Source organism: Danio rerio, chromosome 11 (genome assembly GCF_052040795.2).
Source record: "Danio rerio strain M-AB ecotype USA chromosome 11, GRCz13ab, whole genome shotgun sequence".
Taxonomy (NCBI): Eukaryota; Metazoa; Chordata; class Actinopteri; order Cypriniformes; family Danionidae; genus Danio; species Danio rerio.
The window spans coordinates 21,713,918-21,723,518 of record NC_141031.1 but is presented as its reverse complement, the minus strand read 5'-3'; the positions used below and the strand labels follow the sequence as shown (position 1 = coordinate 21,723,518).

Sequence of the window (9,601 nt, the reverse complement as noted above, 5' to 3'; positions counted from 1 at the left end):
GCAGGAGGAAGAACAAGTAGTCCGACCAAGTTGGCATTATTCAGATACACTAGGGTAATTGTGGTCACATTTCGCTGTATTTCTATTTCCAACAATATACAAATTTGCTCCAAGTTACTGAAATATCGATATTTTGATAAGATAATCGATTCTAGAACATACAAAGCTGGTATCGGAGATATCGATATTTTAGTATCCATCCGCACATCACGGGCCTGCAGCTGAATATATCTCTACCAACGAGATAATTCTCGTAAACTAATGCTGGAGATTCAAGACGACCAAACAAAAGATCACACAGATTCAAGGACGAGTTTGAGTTGAACAAAGAAGGTAAACTCACATTCAGTACACAGTGTAGTATTGGCTTTGCTTTCTCAGATGGGATCTGTGAGTATCGTTAGTAAAACTGAATAATAATAATAATTCTGATTACACACAACAGTGAGCAAGTTTCTGTTTTGTCATTTCAAAGACATTATAGGCCAACATAATGCAATGAAAAATCAAACCCTCATTGTAAAGTGATTTTTTTTTACACGTGTACGTGTACACGTGAAGTGTTATTAAAAGGCCATGACACCCCCCTCTTTCGGTTAAAGTCTACTTCAGAATTTTTTCAAAAGATGCATGATTAATGGGCGTGGAGCTCCGCGAGCATCGGGCAGGAGTGGGCGTGGTCAGCAGGGGAGAAGGGGAGCGAATAACTGCTGTTGTCAGTTATAGCTCACAAAATGAGACACAAAGAGGAGACGCATGAGTTTATAGTTTACAAAGTTAAAATGCAAAGAAATGAACAGTGATTTAATGCCCTGCTACATTTGTTATTCGTAATTTCATATATAGACAACCACAATTTATATCATTATAAAGATAATCGTGTTCATAAAAACACAACAAATGAGGACTTCTCCCTCAATCCCCGTATCCAGCAGACTCAGTGCAGCAGGTCTCCTGACCCGTCTATTTTAACCATTAACCCTGCTGGTAATCTGGAGGATTTAGGCAAACACAGCAGCATGGCGATGTGTCTGAATGTGAACAAACTCCTGATAAAAGACAGCGTCCGCCATTCTCCGTCGTGCTGCTCTCCCGGCAAAAATGCTTTACAGCTTTGCTGTATGATCGGCCCTGACAAGATCGCGGGGAAAAACATGCAACAAACCCCGTGGATGATGGAAGCAAACGCATATGAGCCTTCATGAACGGCTAAATACTGTGCCGTGGTTTCTGTGTCTCTCAGCTCGGGCTTGACTCTGGTAGGTCTGGCAGGTCTCATGAATAATTAAGCAGCCGGCTCTTCTCATAGGATAAGAAAACTCCGCTATGAATAATAATGAGAAACCGACGCGTCATCATTGCACTTGCAGCTCTGCGATACGTCGCCGATTTTGATCCAGCCCCAAAAATCATTTTAAACCCGGAAGCTGAAATTAGCTGACAAAAGCTCAAAATTATCCAGTTTCCCCCACAATTACAGCTGACAGGTGCTAACATTGTCTTAACTAATGCTCAACACACACAAATCTGTTAATGTAAAAAAAAAAAGTTCTCAGGGGTGTCCTGAACCTTTAAACGCCATGTTTGAAGGCTGTAACGTGTATGTATAGCACATGGCTAACTTTACTTACAGCTTAAGCTATTATATTTAAAGCCATATTGCACTGCTGACGTTAACGTTACATTTTTTTATTTTGTCTAGGCCTATACTTTAATAAGCTCAGAAAAATTCTATTGTTTTTTATAGATAATTACACTCAATGACAATATAACATACTGACACCCATATATTTATTTTATTAAACAAGTAGACACTTTACTTACATTCAATCAGTGGTGTAAAGTAACAAATTACAAATACTCAAATGACCGTAATTGAGTAGTTTTTTTCAGGAATTGTAATTTACTAAGTAGTTTTTAAAATGTGTACTTTTACATTCCCTTAAGTACATTTTTGTCACTAATTAATTTTTTCTTGTCTATGGGATTTAGAAAACGTCCAACCTAATATATCAACGTCTAATGATGTTACAGCTTGACGTTGTGTTAACGTTAACACTGAGACGTCTATCAGATGTTGGATTTAGGTTGCCATACAAATAATTGTCAGTATTTGATCTCAATATGTCGTTGTTTCAAGATATTGGCTCTGTTAGATTTTGGTCACTTTCCGACACATTCTATAATCAACCACATATCAACGTCATTTGACAATATTGGACATCAAAATAACGTTGTCCTTAGACGCTGGCTAGACATTAAATTTTGGTCTCCTGACATCATAAACTAAATCTAACCTAATATTAACATCTTATGATGCTGTGTGCCTGCTGGGAAATAACTAAATGCACTACAGGATGTTACATTTACACACATGCAGAAATTACATGTAAATGCATCAGCTTTTCACAGCGTAATACTCCATAGTGACTATAGTCTATAGTCAAGAGTATACTCTTGAGTACTTTTGAAAGGTCTCCTTTTTACTTATACTTTGAGTAATATTTACAACAGTTTACAACTCTACTAGAACTACATTTTTAAGCAAGTAATGGTAATGGTTTACTTGAGTATGATTTTTCAGTTCTCTTTCCACCACTGCATTTAATACATTTTCTGTGTAAATAAAACAAAATTCTTTTGTAAATTAAATTTGACCAAGACCAAAGCAAAATATTTTACCTTTAAAATAACTTATAAAAGCAAACAAAAAAATATGTTGATTTTTGTAAACTTGCAGTTTCAGGTGTAAGGTAAATGTGCGATGATATTGTCCATGGAATTTTCATATATCCTGCTTTAAACGATCTATGACTTTCACACTTTTCATCATTTAATATTTTAATTGTGCAAGCACTATTTCCTGTATCTAAAGAAAAGTTCACTTCTTCTCCAGTGATCAGTGCTCCACAAGATTGTAAGGGCTCATTTCTAAACAGTACATCTAATAAACAGAGAAGGTAAGCAGATGTTTATTATTTCGAAAATCAAACATTAAAGTTTTAGTTGTATAGTGCTTTTCACAAAAAAAATGGTTTCAAAACAGCTTTACAAAAGGTGCACATTATTCATTATAATTGATTATTACAATGACATTCAGAAACGTTAAGGTTATCAGTTACAATAACTTTATTAGTTACTAAAAACTAATTAACTAGTTAATAATACCTTTTAACAGTTAAAGTTATTATAATATAGTTATTATAAAATATATAAAGTTATTATAAAACTTTCTTTTGTGCCATATGACAACTTGACTCTGTAAATATGCAGTCACATAATTTTTCTAGGTTAAACATTAACTGCGCAAAAGTGACCAAAATGTCTATTTTTGTAGAGTGTATAGTCAGTAGTGTAATCTGGCAGTTTCATCTATTAACAGTTTATCACTGACCCAGAGTACCATGTTTCAGCGACGTCATATTACAGAGTTTCCGTAGTGTAGTGGTTATCACGTTCGCCTAACACGCGAAAGGTCCCCGGTTCGAAACCGGGCGGAAACAACATTTTTGAATAAGTGGGGAAAAAGTTTCCATTACAGATTGAAGAACATGTGACTTTTCCTAGTTGGTTGGTTATCTGGAGGTTGATTTTAATAAAAGACCAGTCATTTTTTTAAACAGATTGAAACGTGTTTCTTTGTCCTAAGCTGTTGTCATGTTGGTATCTGAAAATCACCCTGCTAATTCCTATGATGAAACTACAGAAACAGCTTGGCATTTGTTTATTTAGGAATTTTTTTTGCTGAAAAAACTCACAAACTGATATGTGCTAAATCGTTTACCATTTTTGAAAAAGTTATCCTTTCTTATGCACTCTGATGGCCTGAACCATGTCAAAATAAAAAGTGCCTTACAAACACTTCTCACTAGCTTTATACATTTTTTATTATTGTTATTTTATTATTGATTTATTCAGAAACTTGCCTCGTTGCTGTACTAATCTTGGCATATTTCTTGGACTCCTTCAGGAACGGTTGCAGCAGGTCTGGTTTCCGTAGTGTAGTGGTTATCACGTTCGCCTAACACGCGAAAGGTCCCCGGTTCGAGACCGGGCGGAAACAATCTTTTGAAAATTGTTATTGTTGTTTTTTTATGGGGCAAAAAAAACTGCAAATTTGTGGATACAATTATTTTTTTCTCCTGAAAATCAATTTGATTTATTCTTACAGGAAAATTAATTGCCATGGTTTTGTTGCGTGATGGTTGTTTTTGGCCCCTGAAAAAGCCACACATTGCATCTTAAAACAAGACAAAAGTATGATACACTGATACACAGACACACACACCACACACACGCATATATATATATATATATTTATATATATATATATATATATATATATATATATATATATATATATATATATATATATATATATATAGTGATTAATTGTTTCTGATGAAATGGGAATGGATTTAAAATACAATTAACTATTATATAATTATGACTGTGATACATCTATTAATGTATAAAACTCATCACTTTAAAAGGCATTAGGACTTCTGCTTTAGCTTTCACGTTTTAATGCTGGACACATCAAGTTCTACTTCATATTATCACTTACAATAAAAGAATGGTAATGACATTTCCAACCAGTAGATTCATGTAAAGTAAGATTTTTCTGACTGTTAGCAATACTAAAACTTTCACTCAAAGACTGTGATTCAGCATATCCTGACTGTTGTGTGGTAGTAATCAATCTGGACTCAAGAAACCATGTCAAAGTTCAAACCCTGTTTGAAGAGCTATTTTCAGTGTGGCTCACATTTCAAAAAGCCACAATGTGTTTCCGCCCGGTTTCGAACCGGGGACCTTTCGCGTGTGAGGCGAACGTGATAACCACTACACTACGGAAACTGATACATTACCACGGCTACTCTCATACTCTCACTCTCACTATAGAAGTATAGGCGGAAAACTGTGAAATAATGTCCCTGTTTGAAGGACTTTTTTGCTACTACTAAAGTTCTACTGTTCTCTAAGCAATTAGTTTGTTAGAAACAACATTTATTCCTCTGACCACCATAATATTTGTAGAAATTAATTACAACTCCGAGTACATTCATTGTAATCATTGTGCTTCAACTGTTACTAATTCAGTTGTACTTACAAGACAGACCAGTTTAGTTTTCCATTTTTCAAGTTAAGAAGAAGGACTTTTTTCAGAAATCTCACACCCTACTGTTTTACACTTGATTGTTTTCTCTGTCCAAGTCCTTCCAACTTGCTGAGCACTAATGAACAAAAGCAGAGACACACACGTGTTAAAACTGACACATTTTTCTGTAGCTTGTCAGTTTGACATAACAATTTACATTCCCAAACATTAGCATTCTACACTTAGCATACTGCCAGTATGATTAAGTACAACATTAACATTTAGCAATGTTTTTGGCATGTGTTAATTTGTTTTATAATATTGCTATCACATTTTAACAATACATATAATGGTATTACAGGCCCGTAGCCAGCCTGGTGAAAGGGGTGGTTCTTTTTTTCTCAAAAAGTGGACCTTTTTGCAGTTATACGCCTCAGTTTCTATTTAACTATGACATTTAAATACTGCATTTTAGTGACTTTTTTGCTGGATTAGACATATATAACATAACATTTATAGCCATATATAAATGTCATTATAACCACACTTTTTGATGTACTAAAAATATTTCCTAAAAATTGCAGTTAAAAAAAATTCAAACAAGACTAATTTTTTAAATACAAATTCATTACACCATATGTCATTAGGAAAAAACAGCAATCTGTTAAAGTTTTAAAGTAAAAAAAAACTCAGTCAACGGTCACAGTCACAGTTCCTCAGTCACAGTTTGGCCAGTTCAATAAAAAATAATAATTAAAACAACAATAATAATACAATAATAATTAATTCTTCAGATTTTTTTCTAGCCCCTTTGTTAAAAAAATAAAGCCTTTTTCGATGGATTATTTTCATTATTTATGATGGCATAGCAGTCAAAATAGGATGAAAGCAGGACAAATGAGCTCATTTAGGAAAAATTTTGGACCTTTGTCAGTGAGGGGTGGGTCTTCCGAACCACCCAAACCCCCCTGGCTACAGGTCTGAAAAGTTAGAACATGTTTTATGCTTATAGTAAACATGTTTAATGGAATTTTGGCTGTAAATGCGCACTTATAGGTGTTTCAAGCGCAGGTCAGATTTTCTCCAGGTCATCATTTATTTAGTTTATGTTAATTTTGTCCAAAAATGATAATACCTATCCACCTTTTTCTGGAATGCATCCCAAATCACGCTCTGAAGTGGTCTGAGCGATCAGGTTTATATCCGATCAGAATAAGTTAGCAAACAGCCTCAAAAACACAGACGCGACGGGATTAGCGCCTTTTGCTGTTAAGTGACATCTGACGGCTGAGGACTCCGCATGCCATAGCATTTAGAAATAGGGAAAGGGAGATCATGTACTGGACAAGTCAATAGATATACAGGACGTCCCTGCTAATGCAGCCAAGAACCTCAGGGGCAGATTTTCATCTGTTAGGACGTAAGTCACTTAACGTTACCTGTTTGGCAGTCTTTATGAACACATGTTCTATATTTTGCGATAATGACGCCGCTGCCTGCCTTTTCTGCCTCCTTGCTCTGTTCGACCAACAGCGTAACTCACCATGGATGTCGCATCAAAAGATTCAAAGGTTATGTCATGTGACTCGCGTCACATTATTGTGGCTTTGAGGCTCTGAGATTCGAATTACTGGCCAGAATTATTTAAAAATTCAACTTTATTACAATATATATTGAATATAAATATATTGTATTAATTATATAATAAATATATGATATAATATTAAATTACATAAAATAATTAAAAGGACAAATTCTGGACCTTTTGGCCGAACCCCCCCTGGCTACAGGCATGTATTAAAGGGCCATGAAACCCCCTCGTTTCAGCAGGGTGTTTTCACACCTCTACTTTGGAAAAAGTCAGAAAAGTGGGCTTTGTCCAGCTTAGTTTTGGGGGGAGTGTCGGAGGAAGAAAAGAGGCGTGGTGTGGGAGTGTCTATTTGGAGATACTGTGTTTACATGGACATCTGGGGTCGAATTATTTGCCAAACTACTAAATGGTGGACTTTAACTGCAGTTTGGCTCTTTCATTCAGGGAATTCATTCATGTCCCTCGCGACAAACAAGATATTTGATTCAAGGAACTGCTCTAAGCGTGTATTTTTCATGCAATGTTTGAATGTTAATGAAGTTGCACAATAGAGCGCGCTGATTGGTTTGAACCAAGCTTTACTCATGCATTAATGCATCACATTGTAAGACGTAATAAGACACACTCTGGCTCAGATGTCCAGTCTGCACGCTGGAATACACGCTATTATCTCATAGCTGTTACGCAGCTTTAAAAATTCGTTTCAAACCGAAAGTACGAATTTGCTTGAAATATCGCAAAAACAACCAATTTACACTTTTTAGTGAAATATAGGTGTCCTAATAGTGTTTTTAGCAGTGGGACACATATACGACTGTAAACAGCTCAAAAAATGTGTTTTGGTGTTTCGTGACCCTTTAACATTTTTAGCACAAGGTAGGCTAAGAATGAATTACCCCTTTGCTAGGTATTGCATAACATGCCTAAGACTTTGCTAGCTATTGACGTTGTTACTATGTTGTAACATTGTGTGATCATACAATTGCACACTGTTGACAAATCAGAAGCATGTTTCATCACACTACTATTGTGACTTAACATGTTGCTAGCATGTTTAATATGTTACTAATGTACATTACTACGTTGATAGCATGTCTTAGTACAACTAACAACGTTGTTAGCATGAATTTCACAGGCTGCTGGCATTTTTCTAACATGTTGAAAGCAGTTGTTTGTTTATATATAATATAATCTTTTTTATAACATGGGAAACGTTTTTAATTCTGTGTAGAACGCTAATTTGAACTAACACATTATAGCATGTTTTAGTACATAAAGATTGAATGAAACTGAAATTACTATGTTGCTTCCAAAGTTAAACAGGTTGTTCAAATGTTCTAGGTTTTGCTAGTGATAAATAAATAATACCTGATGATGGACAGTCTGGCCTGCTGTCTTAAATCTGGTCTGATACACTGGCCAGGCCTACCAAGCACCCAGCCCCTCTTAAAAATTGTCAGGCCAAGAATTCCCATGATAAGTAACCAAAACTGTCTGTCAACAAATCTGGATTTGTACATCTACGCAGCCATTCACGCAGATCGGTCTTTTGCATGCGCACATCGTTCACATGCACATGAGAGAGAGAGACAGCGGTGAAAACAAATGCTTAATCAAAATTTTAAAATCCTGAATCATTATTGGAATTAGTTTTGCTTGGTGTTGAAACAATGACACCATGGCTAAAGTGATTCCTTTAGACACGTAATGTTATGTTTTAACATTAGTCACACATAGCAGATGTAGATTGCATTGTGTTATGAATGGGTTATAAACACAGAAGTTTTGTTTAGCCACTGCTGAACCACTGTTTGCCATGCTACTCTGAATATTTGGTCTGAAATACCATCGCCAATGCTCCGTCCCGCCCCCGTCGCAAACACGCTCGCGAAAAATACACACTCAGGCCCTGTTTACACTTATACGTCTTAGTGTTAAAATCACATTCATTCATTCACTTGTCGGCTTAGTCACTTTATTAATCTGGGGTCGCCACATCGGAATGAACCGCCAACTTATCAAGCAAGTTTTTACGCAGCGGATTCGCCCTCCAGCTGCAACCCATCTCTGGGAAACATCCACACATACACATACACACACACACACTCCGGACAATTTAGCCTACCCAATTCACCTGTGCCGCATGTCTTTGGACTGTGGGGGAAACCAGAGTACCCGGAGGAAACCCACGCGAACGCAGGGAGAACATGCATACTCCACACAGAAATGCCAACTGAGCCGAGGATCAAACCAGCGACCTTTTTGCTGTGAGGCAAATGTGCTACCCACTGCGCCACTGCGTTGCCGTTAAAATGGCATTTTAGAACAAAAATGATCCACATCCACACCTAGTTTTACCTAGCATTTCTGAACAGCCCTCCGTCCCCTGAGAACACACATCACATGACCATTGACACAGCCACACACACACACACACACACACACACACACACACACACACACACACACACACACACACACACACACACACACACACACACACACACACACACAGACAAACACAAACACACACACACACACACAGCAGTGCACGTCTTTATCAAAGTTGTACCGCTGGATCGCGTCTCACTACAGTTGTTAAACGTGATATTCAGACATCTCAAGTCTACCGGAAGTTCCGGGAGTCTCTATGCATTTGGTGGACTTATAATGGCCGCAAACAAATGATAATCGCGCATCTCCCTCCCGGTCCTCAAATAAGTCATGTACCCTTCTCACCCCCAGATCCCTCCTCGCCGTCCTCGCCATATTCAACATAGGCTAAGGTTATTATACTGACACAGTAAACATTTATTTTTATGCACAACAATGTGTTTGCTATGAAAGGAAAAACAAAAACATATTAAATGCTTGTCGTAATCATAACTGTAAAATACGATACGATCATT

General features: G+C 36.7%; 3 non-coding genes across 3 annotated transcripts; 2 read left to right on the top strand and 1 right to left on the bottom strand.

Moving 5' to 3' along the window:
* The first annotated feature begins 3,430 nt into the window (after positions 1-3,430).
* On the top strand, positions 3,431-3,503 carry trnav-aac (transfer RNA valine (anticodon AAC)). Its single transcript has one exon. It is a non-coding gene; the product is annotated as a tRNA-Val (tRNA).
* A 487-nt stretch (positions 3,504-3,990) lies between these two features.
* On the top strand, positions 3,991-4,063 carry trnav-aac (transfer RNA valine (anticodon AAC)). Its single transcript has one exon. It is a non-coding gene; the product is annotated as a tRNA-Val (tRNA).
* A 724-nt stretch (positions 4,064-4,787) lies between these two features.
* trnav-cac (transfer RNA valine (anticodon CAC)) lies at positions 4,788-4,860 on the bottom strand. The gene has a single exon. It is a non-coding gene; the product is annotated as a tRNA-Val (tRNA).
* Between the last annotated feature and the right edge of the window lie 4,741 nt (positions 4,861-9,601).